The following is a 14,912-nucleotide window of genomic DNA, read 5'->3' on the forward strand; positions in this document are numbered from 1 at the left end:
GGGATGAGAAGAATGAAGCACAGCTGCGTGTCACAAAGCTGAGAGACGTGCCGCCCGTGTGGCCTGGATGCTGACCTCTCGGCCTAACCCTGCTCAACGCTGGGCCCTGCAGGAGCGCCGCGTGCTGAGGGCGCTGTCCCGCAGCCACGCCAGAAAGTGCAGAGAGCGGGCTTTGAGCGCGGAATGTGGACACTAGGGGCGTGTGAGTGTTCGGGCACAGACACTCCTCCAAGGGGGAGCTTCCATGTTCCCGCGGGAAAATCTCCTAGCCCAGATCATTCCAGGGCAGGAGGGTTCCAGACGAAAGTCACACCAAGCCGATTCACTTCCCGAGAGTCAGGACCCCCCGCCAGCTCAGAGCTCTGGGGGTGAGAAGTGAACACCTACAGATGCAAATGGAGGACCCGCACTGCGTGACCAGGTCCACGCCAGTGGGAATGTGAGACGGTACAGAGACCGGGACCGGCTGAGCCCGGCAGGGTCTGCTATGGGCAGTGCCACAGAGGCAGCCCCTGGCTGTGCGTTTGAGGCGCCGACCCAGCCTGGAGCCCTCCCTGGGGGCCTCCTGGGCCCTGGGCTGGGGCAGAGGCGGGAGCCAGCGTCCCCGTCAGGGCGGGCCCATTCAAGGCTGTCGGGCCGTGCCAGGCTCCTGTGAGTGACTCTTTTCCTTCAGGAAAGCAGCCTCTCCTGGAATAACTAAGCCGACAGGAGCTGCCGCTCCGCCCTCCGAGTCTGGCCAGAGAGCTGAGCCAGTGCCACGGCTCTCCTTGTCCACTACCGCAGCCTGCGCAACGCGGGCCAGGCTTCCCGGTCAGCGCGGCGGGATGGAGGGAGACGCGAGGTTTCTGGGGAAGGGAAAAGACTTCACGTGGGTCCCAGTCTGAGGACAAGGACACTCTCTCTGTCGCCCCTCCAGGATGCCTGCCCTCCTGAATCCTAATCTCCAGTTGCCATCGAGGGGCAGCGGGGGAGGCATGCCCCAGGTTTTCAGAAGCCCCTCAGGTGACCTTCAGAAGCTCCCACAGCTTCCTGTGCACTAGCCCCTGGAGACACAGTGACACGGAGTAGACGCGGCCGTCGCTCTGTTTCCTAGAGAAGGAGACGGCTGGAGTTCTCAGCTGTAACGGTGTTAGAGGAGACAGAGAGAGGGATGAAGAGATGGAGACAGAGGACTTTGAGAACAGACTATTCTGTGCCATGCTGTGTTATCCATTTGTCTGAACCCATGGAACTGCACAACAGAGAGTGGACCCCAATGGAAACTCTGGACTTTAGTTAATAGTAATGATCAACATGGGCTCATCAGTTGTAACAAGTGTACCACACTAATGCCACATGTTAACTGGGGAAACTGGGCGGCGTGGGCCACAGGGACTCTGCTTTATGCTCAATCTCTATAAATTTAAAAATGCTCAGGAAATAAAGTTCTAGAGCCCCAGCCTTGAGTTTCCCTCAGGAACCCAGGTGAACCAGATTTTACGGCCAATAAGGATGCTTCCTGGGTCCACCCTCCTCTGCAATGCTGTGTCTGTGGCAGACCCTCAGCCAGGGAGGAGCATCTGCATCTGCACCTTCAGGGCCAGCCTGGTGGACAACAGAATGAGCAAAGCCCGGAAGCCTGGCAGGCTGTTCCCGGGGATCAAGAGGTCCTGCCTCTCACTGAGGCTGCCCACTCAGCCCCCGACAGGCTCCCCGCCCAGAGGAAGCTTCCGCTCGCTGGCCTCTGGAGGACCCTCCTCAGAGGGCAGCTCTTTGGACGTGAGCAGTCCTGTTGGGCAGGCACACCGCTTAGTGCTCCTGTCCCACTGAACCTGCAACGAATACAAATCCCCACGCCGACAGCCAGACGAGGCCAACTGCGAGTGTTCAAAACGATCCTAGCAGAGGTAGAGCCAATACTGCCTGTCCTTCAAAGGACTGCAAACAAGCGCTCTGGGGCCAGGTTAACCAGAAAGATTAACCCTTCTGAGCCCATTTCCTCACCTGCCTGCCAACCATAGAGTGAGGTCTGGAAGGTCAGGCAAAAACTGCATAGGAAGTGATGCCGGGAGGATTGCACCGTGTGTGGGAGGACTTTGAAACCCTTACGCAGGTAATGAAGGCCAGGAATGTATTATCATCTTAACTAGACAGGGCAGATTTAGGCTAGCTGGATAATTAGTTCCCTAAAAAGAAAATAATCACTGACAGTCATCTTGGGCACAAGAGCCATCTGGGCTTATGGTTTGCATGTCTTTCATTCGCTCTGCCATTAACTTGGTCTAAGACCCAGCTGGCCCGGCCCTCCCCGGTTCGCACTCTGTAGGCGCTATTTATAAATTCCTCTCCGCTACTGACCCAGCCACCTCTCTTCTACAGCCACTTCTCCTAATGTGTTTAAATCCCTTGCCTGCTGTTCCCTCCTCTTGACATTCTTTACAGATGAAGGTTTATAGGTTTTTCCTAGCCTTTTAGAAGAGTTTTAACAGGAAAGGGGGGTATGTTCATGTAGCTCATCTGCCATATGTAAGTAAATATGACATTGACATGTTACACCTTCCTGATTCCCTGGTGTAGGTTTGATAATTCAGGGAATTTCCTGGGGATTTCTGCTGGTGGGAGTGAGAGTGATCTCGGGAAATACTGAGGAACCAAGGCAGGAACCATCTGCATTCTCTCGCCCAGAAGATGGCTCTAAAAACCCCCGTTTCTGACGACACAGTCCAGAGGGCCTTGCTCTATGGCAGGAAGGCGGGGCTGTGCAGGGAGTGGGGCGTGGGAGCATTTCCATCCCTCTAACTCCACCACTCAGCAAAATATGCCCACTCAGTCATTCACGCCAATCACTCCATCATCACTGATTCAGGCGAGCATTTTCCCCTGGAATCCCTTTGCCTCCTTCGTTAGTTGTTTCATTTACTCAATTAACTTTACCAAGCACTTCCTCTGTGGTGTGAACTATGCTATGGACTGTGGACACAGACATGAATAAGATAGGATAGTCGCTACCATGGAACAAACATTGTACCTGGAGAGACATGCCAGCACACAGTGAGGTCCTTGTGGGAGCAGAGAGGTTGGGAAGGTTAGCTCTGCCTGGAGTGGCTGAGGAAGTCTTCAAAGGGAAATGTCCTGGAAGAATGAGTCGGATCGAATCAGACAGAGAACACAAAGGAAGAGTGGACAGAGACCACAGGTAGGAAAACCAAGGACCCCTGAGAAAAGCTGCCCACATTAAATTATATTCCTTTGGTGAATTATGATTAATAGTTTAATAGGTAGTCTCCAGAAAACAACAATGTACTGGGGGCTTAAGAAATAGAACATCTACATATCAATAAATGTGATGTATAGAAACAAACAAAAAAACACACAATAAACTCTGCCTTCTTATACTCAGCTTTGGTTAAGAGTACCGTTGGAAGCAAAGGCCACAAATTTCAACAGACCTTACGACAATGAGAAAGCTACTGACACAGTATTTTGAGAATACAAAGCACTGAGCCCACAGTTATGTCTTGTTAAGAAGTTACCACAGAAGGTGAAGGACACTTATAAGTGAAACACCTCAAAGACACTCAAGGATATAAAAGCTAACCAGTTTGACCAATTCTTATTCTCTATCTTGCCAAACTGAGACTAGGCTATTTGGTTGCAAAACTTCTCCAGTGACATTGGTTTGTAAATTCTAAAAGCCTTATTATTACCTGTTCTGGAATGTAACCCTTAATCCCTCCATGCTTGCTTTGCATGGCTGTTTATGGAGAATTGCATTTCCTTGCTATTTTGTTTGTTTTAGGAAGCTGTATTTGTTATAAGATGTTTACTGCGGGACATTTATTGACTCATCTAAATTATACTGTACACATCAGCACTGTGGTAATTAACTCACTATCATGACCTAACTAATTTTATTCTGGAAAATTCATCTGTATATAAGCAGCTTAAGTTTACTTATGAATCAGAAAGTATCAAGAGTTTATCTTGGCTTTTACCCAGGGCTGGTTTGAGAAATAAACAGGCTCTGATCAGATTCATTCCTTGAAAAACAATGCAAAGTGCGTTTTCCACAACACAAATACATCAGACATTCAGACGGATGATGCTGGAGCCTAATCTCACAGCAACCCTGGGCTCCGGAGGCTTCTCCGTCACTGAGGGCTGCCTTCCCTGCATGGCGCACACACCGTGGCCCCCTCCTCCTGGGCGGGGCTTGCTCAGGCCTTATGGGCACCAGGATTTACCTGAGAGGAGAGAGCCATGTCTCTGCAGGTCTGTCCTCGCCCATCACCAAGTGCTTGACCACAGCTGAGGAAAGTGGGAGATCTTAGCATCCCGAGGTGACACGCCATCTTGTTACTGCTGGATTCCCAATTCCTGTAGCAGTGCCTGGCACATACAAGGTGTGCTATAAAAATGTGCTGACTGAACGAGCAGGAATGAATAAACCAATTTCAACCTTCATTCCCTGTGGCATGTATTGAGCTGTAAAATATGTCTTTGTTCCTTTATTCCCATGACACACACAGCCCCAGTCTACCATGATAAAAAAGCATTTGTATAATGGAATTACCATCTCATTTGGGCAAGTGGAAACTTATACAATCAAAAAATATTAGTTATGTTGGTCATCTCCCTCATTTTACTGATGAAGATACACAACCCAGAGAGAAGATACAATTGCATCTGGCTTTCTTTTTCTCCACTCATTGAACACCTGCTGGGAACGGGACATTCGGCCAATGCTGGGAGAGCACACCAGAAGGACAAAGCTCCACCTTCACAGAGCTTGCTGTCCAATGAACATAGAGGTTCCCAAACACTGGGCCTCAAACCAAGCCATGCCAGCACACCAGAATCCCCTGGAAGCCTTATTAAGAGTAGAGAGGCCCCAGCCAGCATGGCTCAGTGGTTGAACGTCAACCTATGAACCATGAGGTCACGGTTCAATTCCTGGTCAGGGCACATGCCTGGGTTGCAGGCTTGATCCCCAGTGTGGGGTGTGCGGGAGGCAGCTGATCTATGATTCTCTCTCATCATTGATGTTTCTATATCTCCCTCCCTCTCCCTTCCTCTCTGAAGTCAATATATATTTATATTTATAAAGAGTAGAAAGCCAATGCTAGTGGAAACTAATATTGTCTCAAAACCTCCCTCTACAATGGTGGCCCGCAAGTTTGACATGCTTACTCTACAAGACACTTATTAATTGCAAAGGGTCAAATCACTTTACAGTGGAGAAACCTGGCAGGAATCACCTTAACCAATGACCAAAGACACCATTGTCAGGAATGGAACTAACCGACTCAGGGCCCTCGGGACTTAATTCATAGAGAAAGACACAGCATCACTCCTTGGCACAACAGATGGCCCAGAGTGCATAATCCAAACCCAGTCATGAGGAATCGTGACACACCCAGAGTGGGGGACATGTTGCGAAATCACTGACCTGACTCTTTAATGATGCCAATGGCATAAAAAATAACAATGCCTCAGGAACTGTTCCAGATTAAGAGAGGCTAACGAGACATGGCAATGGAATGCAAGGCCCTGCCTTTACTTTTTCTATAAAAAGCATTGTTGGGCTATTGGCAAAATCTGAATAAAGTTAATTTTTTTAATTTAATTATTATATAAATCCTGACTTTTGGAAAACAAGGATATTTAAGGGTAAAGAGGCATCATGTCTGACATCTTTCTCTTCAATGGTTCAGAAAAAAATTACACACTAAGAGACATGTGCGCGCGCCACACATGTGCACTGAGAGGAAGAATGCAAACACAGTAAAATGTTAACATTCAGATCATCTAGGTGAGGTTATTCAGGAATTCTTTGTATGATTCTTGCATCTTTTCTGTGCCTTTTTAAATACGTCAAAATTTTTAAAAATTTAAATAGAGTTACTTGGGCTCTCCCCTGGGAAATCTGACTCAGTGACCCTGGGATGAGTCGAGGTGTGTTTTTTTAGTAAGCACCCAGGAAGTCCCCATGCATCTCACCTACAGAAAGGGGCTTGGGAAACGGGCTGCACTGACATCTGCTTACGACCACACAGCTAGTCAGGGACCAAGAAAAAACCAGAACACCTCTTCCCTTCCTATTCAGGGCTCCTTCCACCATATCATATCCTTTATTAAAGTAAAATCAGGCACATGTTTAAGATTATCTCCAGTGGGTATCAAAACCGCAAAACTAGAAAAAGAAGAAGCAGCCACCCCGTGCAGGTCAAATCCAATGAATTTAATATCAATGCCAAAATTAAACTTTCCATCCTCTACTGACCTCAGAAAATCTGCCTGATCATCCTTATTTCCTGCCGAGTCATCAATACTGTCATCCACCCACCCACCTGGGCTAAAAACCTAGAAGAATCTTGAGCTCCTACTTATCAGTCAGCCTCCAAACCCTCCCACCCTGAGAGTCCAAATTCTGTCTCCTCTCCTTGCCTGACTCACTCCCTCACTTCAGGGATATTCTCACTAGGACAACTGTGAACCCTCCTGACTGATCTCCCTACTTCCCCCTCTCCCTCTGGCCCCCATCCTCCATGTCCCAACAGAGCAAGCTTCTCAAATGCAAGTCTGGCCAGTCTGCCATGTAAGGAGCCTGGAAGTCATCATTCTGTCCCGCCAACAAGTAAAGAGCTGAACAAACTGAATCAACAAGTGTTCATAGAGCCACCAGAGAACTGAAATCTCAGAGCAAACCACTGCCTAAGCAACTGGAGAGGCAGACATATAGATACAGAAAATCACAATTTACCAAAGCAGAAACCCACAAACAGAAACCTCCGCAGGAACCAGTGCTGGATGGGTGATGTCTGACTTTCAACAAAAATTACAAGACACACTAAAAGGCAAAAAACACAACATGAAGAGACAGAGCAAACATCAGAACCAGATACAGAAATGTCAGCTGGGAATTCAAAATAACTATGATTAATATGGTAACAATCTAACAGAAAAACTAGACAACATGCAAGAACAGCCAGGTATTAAAGCAGAGAAATTCTTAGAAAGAATAAAAAAGAAATGCTAGAAATAAAAAACACTGTAACAGGAATGAAGAATGCCCTTGACTGGCTCATTATTAGACTGGACATGGCTGAGGAAAGAATCCATGAACTTAGAGGGTATTTTAATAGAAACTTGCAAAACTAAAAAGCAAAGAAAAAATACTGAATAAAAAAGAATAATATAAAATGCAAGTCTGACCTGACCACCAGCCACTGACACCCACCGATGGTTCCTTATAACAATTTCAGAACAAATCCAAATTCTAGTCCAGGATGACGCTCCAACCAACTGAGCCACCTGGCCAGGGCCATCTCTCTATTTTCTCCCCTTACTTCCCTACACATCATTCACTACAGCCTGATGGTACTTCTATGGCGAACAGAAAAAGCAACTGAAAAAAATCAATACACTTTTCTGGTTTGCAATTTTATTGTATATTCCTTTCTCCTCAGGTCAAAGGCATCTCTAGTTCAGGATTTCCAAGCTACCTGGAAAAACATCTGTTGAAAGAGAAAAAGAGGCAGGCATTTGGAAACTTCTTTATTTTGATACTTGAGTTCACTCTTTAGCTTTTATACCAAACCCATGTTGTTCTTGAAAGGCTATATTGCTATAAAGTTTAAGTTTTGTTTTCCAAATAGCTGAAGGTGAATAGTAAAAATTCTGGGTGAGTTTTGTTTTTTTTCTTATTGCTGTTATTGCTATTGTTACTGTTGTGGTTTGGTTATGTTAGAGGAAAGGAACTTGAAAATAATGAATATATCATTAGGTCATTTTCTCTGAACCATCAACAGGCACTTGGAATCAAACTTTGAGGAAGCTTTTCTTTATCTTTGCATTCCAAAGTTTAAGGTGAATCTAAAATTCAAGAAATCTAACAAACAACCAGAATATCAGATAAAGCCCAGGACTGATAATCAATAACCTTCATCTGTTGACTTCTCTGTTCATTTTTTCTTTATTCCATGGTTCCAGTCATTCTTCCACAATTCACACTTGCACCAACATCTTCAGAACATTTCAGAGATTCAGGTTTGTGGAGCCGGCTTCCCCCTCAAGAATGGGGTCCATCCTGGCTGTCTTTCCCACCCTACGATGGAGAACTACATTTGTTCTTGTTAAATGGATGGCTCCCCCTGCCTGGGAGGGATCTGAGAGTCTCACTCACCTTGCTCACTCACAGCAGTTTCCCTAGTAGCTTGACATCGGTGCTTGAGGTTCACCGAGCTTCTTGGATCTGTGTCTTTACAGTTTCCATCAAATCTGGGAAAGTTTTGGCCACTATTTCTTCATCTGTTTTTTTGTCTTCTCTTCTTCAGAAACCCAATTGCACATCCAGCAGGCCACATAACGTTGTCCCTCAGCTCACTGACGGTATGCTTGTTCCGCCACACTTTTTTCTCCTAGTGTTTCGTTTTGCTACGTGAAGTTCACTCATCTTTCACCATGCCCACCACACCTATGAAGTCACACTTGCCCTGAAACAACAGTTCTTTTCCCAGTGATCTGCGGGGTAAACGGTGTGTGTATCTAAGCACATGTGTGCTTGTGTGTACACGGATTCCTAAATCCAGGAACATCACTGTGTACTCATATGTACTCAGCCTGTACAAAGACAGAGCAGCCTGCCAAGCACCTTGTCTGAGGCCCCAAACTCTGGGGTTCACAATTCATTTTTAAAAAGAAAAGATTGAAGTCTTGTCAACCCTGGGAGGGCTCTGGCTTCTAGCTCCATCTATGTAAACTATGACTCAAAGATCATTAGAATCTAAAATTCTGACAGTGGGAGGCTCTTTCTGAAAGAACCTGGCCCAAACCTCACCAATTTTTATAAACAGATAGAGCTGTTCTGGGAATTGATAAATGTCTCAGTCACGGGGTTGAATGGAAGATGAATGTTCTAATCTCAACCCTGCCCAATATGATCTCAAAGGCAACCTACTGGGGAAAACAAACAACTCATGGACAAAAAAAGGGGGATCTGGTTGGTTTTGAACCTGGGCATCCTAACCAGTCCATGATGCGTGAATGAGGTTCTGTGAGTGGATTTATGGCCAGTGATGACAAGCGAAGGAGAGGACGATGGTTGCTTGAAGAAATGGAAAAACAAGAGATTTCCCTTGGGAGGAAGGGAACATGACACGATGGGGAGTTGCTATTTCCCATGAACAGGCACGTCCCTTTCTGAGACCAGAGGAATCCGAGCTGCTGCCCATCACCCAGGTCTGTGAAGAGGTGGGAGGCATGGGCACCTGCCTTTGGTGTGAGAGGTCAAGAAATGGAGCATTGAGCTCTGGTGCCGGAGGGAGACAGTGCAGCCACCTCATGTTTCCTCCGCCTCCTTCCATTCCTCCTCTGACCCACGTAACCTCCATCGCAGAGAAAGAGCAAAGACACCAGCACAAAAACTTGTTTCAAAGCCTGCGTTTAAGATTCTGCGGGGAGCCGAAACCGGTGTGGCTCAGTGGATAGAGCGTCGGCTTGCAGACTGAAAGGTCCCGGGTTCGATTCGGTCAAGGGCATGTACCTTGGTTGTGGGCACATCCCCAGTAGGGGGTGTGCAGGAGGCAGCTGATCAATGTTTCTAACTCTCTATCCCTCTCCCTTCCTCTCTGTAAAAAATCAATAAAATGTTTTTTTTTTTAAAAAGATTCTGTGGGGAAAACCTCAGCGGGTAGTGCATGCATTGCGGAGAACACAGAGACCAAGGCCTCAACAGGAGCCGATGGGCAAACGCAGCAACTGCCATGGAGGGCTGAGTGAGAAGACCCAGTCCGGAGCGACCTTCCACTGTGCCCACGGAGGACCAGGGACGCCGCATGTCCACTGACCTGAGCGGCAGGGCCTCTGGCCTCAGTGAAAGGATGGCCAGGCTCAGACGCAAAGCCCTGCAGGAAGCCATCACTATTCTTCTCGCTTTCAAGGGGAAATTCCCTGTAGACTGGGGATCTTTGCCAAATTGCTTCGTTACCAAGTGTGTGTTTGTGGTTATAGTTACTAACTCAGCCCTGCCCTTCCCTGTTGTGATCACCAGAAAGGAACCCCGGTGATTAAACCCTCCCCGGCTGGCTTTGATCGCGGGCTGCCAGAAGCTCTCCCGTCCAGGAGCGGCACCAGGAAGGGTTCCCTCTGGCAGCCACGCGAACTCATCTGTGCATCCATATCCTCACTCGTATCTCCCCGGTAGACTGGATGAGCACCCCCAGGTGCCACACACTCCTGGACACTTGGGGAGACCCAGACAAGAAGCTCTGACCATCTTCCAGGCTCAGCTCCAGTGACGTCACACTACTTAATTCGTTTAATCCTCACAATAATCCCACGGAGAAGACATAACGCACATGGAGGTGCAGAGCACTAGTGACCCCTGTCACACCGGTACTGAGTGTTGGAGCCCTTGCTCCCCTCCCTGCCACCAAGGAGCCCTCCTGATTCCAGAGCAGAACATGCCCTCGGTCATTAGCAGCGAGGTCGAGTGACATCCTAGAGATGGAGTCAGGGAACCACGGGGCGCAAGGGCTGACTCTGGGGTCCTCTGCATTGAAGAGTTGATGTCCCCAATTTGTCTCACTGGCTTTTGAGCCTCGAAACAATCATGGCAACAACTCAGATGCGCCCCAGGGCTCAAGACCAGTGGACAGAACAAAGCTGCGGGTGGTGAGGAATGGCCTCCGCTCCCTGTGCTGCGTGGACGCAGCGTTGATTCAGCCCCGGCCTCTGTGGGTTGGTTCTGTGCCTTCACAGCTCCCTTCCCGCTGCAGCAGAGGGGACACGGCATCGAGAATAAACGCCCTTGAGGCCCAGCTGGACGCCTGCTGCCCTGGAGGAGCGGACTTGGCTCCCTTCGCAGCTAGAACTTGCTCACCCTCCCCCGTTATCGAGCTCTTGCTCTGGGCCCTGCCCTGGTCCCCACCTACCCTCTCACCACAGCATCTGCTGCTGTGGACACAGCATTCACTCAGCACCTGTTCATCAACACCGGTCACATGCCAGGCACTGATCCAGGAGCCGGCAATTCTGCAGTGAACACAACAGGGGAAAAACAAACCTGCCCTCATGGAGAGAGTGGAGGACAGATACTAAACAAAATAAAGGAGGAAAATACACCCTTAGCTATTCAAATCTGAACCCAGTTTCTAAGTCCGGAGAGCGAGAGTCAGATACAGGGACGCCTGTGGCAGAGAGGTGGTGCGATCAATGAGCGCAGAGATGCACAGCAGGGAAGGGGGAGGGGAATGAGGGCTGGGGTGGGACTGCAATGGGAAATGGGGCCTTGTGTAAAGGAGGGAGTGACCATGTAACTCATATAGGAAGAGAACTCCAGCAGGGGAACGGCCCGTGGAAAGGTCCAGAGGCAGGAGTGTGTCCGACATGCCAGTGGCCAACGGTTGTCGGAGAGCCACGCTGTCCCCTGCGCGCACAGCGCCCGGATCTGGGCAGCAAGCAGCAGAAGGTTCTGTGGGTGAACACAGCCAGGTCGCGCAGTCTTGCTCTTTTCCATGCCAGTCATGCAAACTTGAACTAACTCTTTCCTCCTTCAAGCCCTTCCCAATCCGCCACGTGGAAAGCTACAATATTTAAAGTCAACAGCACAGAATTGGAGCAAAATAAATGTTGTAGCTACAAATGTGATTCAGGGGAAAGGAGAATCTCACTTTATTCCGCTATGTCCTTTTCGGGGTGGCGGGGAGGCAATTTAGAAGCAGGGCTCTGGAAGTGCACCGGGCTGCCCTCATCATCTATTACACACCTGCCACACCTCCTGTCTGGGTAACAATAACAACAGGAATGTCACCTAAGGAAGGATTTGCAGGCTACTAAGCAATGTCACACCTGCTGCCTCGTTGGGACATCTCAGCAACCTTCTAAGATAGGGAGAGGATGACCCTCAACTCTCCTACTTGCAGATAAAGATGCTTGACATGCAGAGAGGAAGTGACTTAGCTAGTCAGTGACAGAACTGGGACATCAAGGCCAGACTATGGGATTTTAGGGCACCCGAGGATCATGGGCCCAGCACCAAACACGGGGCCTGCTTTTATGTTATTTCCCACTCAGGCAAGAGGTGAGCTGGCCGTGAAAGGTGAGCTCTCTGATCGTGTCTACGGCCTGTTGCCTCCTGGGGATGGACAGAGACATAAACACAGGGCCTCCAGAATCAGAGACTAATCAGCATGAGGATGGAGCCCAAGGTCTGGCTCCTGTTGGGTGCCGGGGGCCGGGGGGGAGAGGGGGCAGCAGCATGAGAGTCTGGTGTGGGTGCTCAGGGTAGCAGGGCCCCAACCAGGGGGTGAAGAGCAAATAAAATGAAATAAAAATAAAACAGCTTCTTTCCTAATTTAGCTAAAGGTCAACCCTGTCTGGAGTCAACTGAGACTCTTCTAATTCTGTTAGCTTGTCTTGCTTTAATCTCAGTTAATAGTGTATTTTCAGACTGCCTGCCTGGGGCTATGCAACTCTATCTGGAGAGTCAGGACTCACAGAATTTCCAAGTTTGGACAAATGTCTGAGATCACTCAGGCCAACTCCCCCATCTTACAGATGACAACACCGAAGCCCAAGGAGGTTTGGTGACAAATCAAGGCCACTCTCCCACCGCTGTAGAGCAGGAACTGAAGTACCTCTGCTGCCTTGCAGTCTAAACTACCTTCTACTCCCCAAACACTCAGGAATCTATTACCTATTGTCATGGCTATTTTTGTACTAAACTTAATATGCCCAGAGACAAATTTCTGAAAATTCTACACTTGGTTCCGTAGTTTTCATCAAAACGTCCCATTCTCTTCTGCCTTCCTAATAATGGTTTCTCTATTTGCTTCTGTGACTCCTCCACCCTTGAGTATTTTTTCCTGCCTTTCATTCTCATTCTATCATAATAGAATGTCATCTATTTCTAATTGTGTCTCCTGTCTTTGGCAGCATCTATCGCCAACCATCGTATGACTGAAGGGTCCACAGTGCCATTCCTGGGCCACAGTGTGCCAAGAGGGGATGTGGCATCAACTTTTATAGTGATTTGGAGGAAGAGCTGAGTTGAGAGGAGAATATTTATGACTGCACATTCTTTATTAGCTTTCCTTGATCATTTGCTGAGAATAATGTTGAAATCTTCCAGGTTAGGAAGTTGCTTGTGAATGAAGGTTCCTCTCCCAGCATTCACGGATGTATGCTGTGCTCCACTTCAGTGACTGGTTACGTGTAATACATAAAGCAAGCACAACCCAGCTAGAGAGCCATCGAGGGTCTGAACATCTAAAGCCTTCTTTCACTTGGCCCCCTGCTGAGAACTCCCAGGAAGTGGGTCTGATCGCTGTGGAAAAGGTAAGCCGCATGTTACAACAGGTATAAAAAGAGGGTAGGATTTTCCAGTTTTTAAAAAGAGCAGATTGAATAGTGTGGTGGAGATAAAAGCATACTGAATATAAGCAAGCCAAATGACCTTAAACTTAACAACAGCCCAGCACTTTCTAGTAGTACAATAGTGGCTATTCCGGTGGTTTTCTCGGTCCTAAGGATTATCCAGGAAGCCAAAGAAAGACCCTGGGCTACACGCTTCAGCCAACAATTACCGTAACTGAGTAATCAGTCCCACCAGGTGTGGTGTTACCAGGGTCATTTCAAAATGAGGTCAGAACCATCGACTTACTCGCCTCATCAATGGCTCATGCTCATCACAGACCTGCTTCCCTCTGAAGACACTTGTTCTAACTGGACCACTCTGAGGAGTTCAGGCTACAATGGAGGAGACTTAAAAGTAGCTGTGAACTTCTCTGACGAATAAGAACAAATGATAAAGACAAAATAACAAAATCCTCTCTTGATTCACTCAAAAAGAAGTAAATACAGTCAAGCCTCTCAGGGAGACACAGAGAAAACCAGGCTTCAGAAGAGGCAAAGAAACGAAACCTGCAGGAGCACCGCCCTGCGGCAATGGGCCTGCGCGGCTGTAATGACAGTCGCAGGGAGAGACAGAAAAAGAGGCTCTGAGGAAGGGGCTGGTGGGTCATCTGTGCAGGGTGCTTTGTGCCAGAACAGCCGAGTGTCAGGAGGGGTAACATCCAAAATGCCCGCCAGGCTGCAATGCCTGCCCTGCCTTATCAGCAGCGGGCGCCTCATTATTCCCAGAAGAAACAGGCCATCCTCGGCGCCCACTCACGGACCACACACCACATCAACCCAGGAGGAATGACCCTCCCGAGGGCTCTGCAGGCGTGAACACAGGCAGTGGCTGCCAACTCACTCCTGACAACGTCCGCTGCACCAAATGCTCACTCATTTCAGAGCATCGCTCAGGTGGACAGTCTCCCTCAGCAGGGGGACACGACCATCTGCCCCTTACAGACGGATGAGATGGGCCAAAGAGCCCCTTGCGGGGACCATGGCCTCTAAGCTTATCCGAGCTCCAGACGCGCCTTCATTCTTTGCTGACCATTTTCCAAAGACCAAGGTCTTGGAAATGTAAGTTTCCTAATCAATTTATCTGGAACAGACCACGCTTTTCAAAAACCAGAACTCCCTGTTGACAATGGAACTACTTTCATGTGTTAAACGGGTCCATGTTACTTGGCAAGCACTGAGAAAGTTGTGTTCCTTTAAAAATGGACCTTCCCATGGTCTACCTGGTGTAGGGTTGTCTTCTCTATGGGAAAATCCGGCGACAAAAAATGCAGCGGACTGGACATCCAGATGTGCCAGGTGTGTGCCCTGGAGCAAACAGCCCAGTGCCTCCACTTCTCTATTCACAAAATAAGCTTGTCATCACTTACCAGTCTCAATGCTCTTTCCAATTTTAGACCCCACAAAAAGGCTAATGTTGTTTTGTAGAAAGTAAAGTATCTGTGAAAAAATCTCAGAAATAAGAACTGGTTATAAAGATAACATTATCCTGACTGGGGCAGCCATAGCTAACTTGTCCT

The 14,912-nt window shown here is 48.2% G+C and overlaps 1 long non-coding RNA gene across 1 annotated transcript; it reads right to left on the reverse strand.

The window, feature by feature from the left end:
• Positions 1-7,443: 7,443 nt before the first annotated feature.
• LOC129150622 (uncharacterized) lies at positions 7,444-8,382 on the reverse strand. Its single transcript, XR_008557340.1, has 3 exons — positions 8,165-8,382; positions 7,922-8,086; positions 7,444-7,496 (listed from the first exon to the last, which is right to left on the reverse strand). It is a non-coding gene; the product is annotated as an uncharacterized LOC129150622 (long non-coding RNA).
• Positions 8,383-14,912: the final 6,530 nt, after the last annotated feature.

The sequence above is a fragment of the Eptesicus fuscus genome, chromosome 10 (assembly GCF_027574615.1).
Source record: "Eptesicus fuscus isolate TK198812 chromosome 10, DD_ASM_mEF_20220401, whole genome shotgun sequence".
Taxonomy (NCBI): Eukaryota; Metazoa; Chordata; class Mammalia; order Chiroptera; family Vespertilionidae; genus Eptesicus; species Eptesicus fuscus.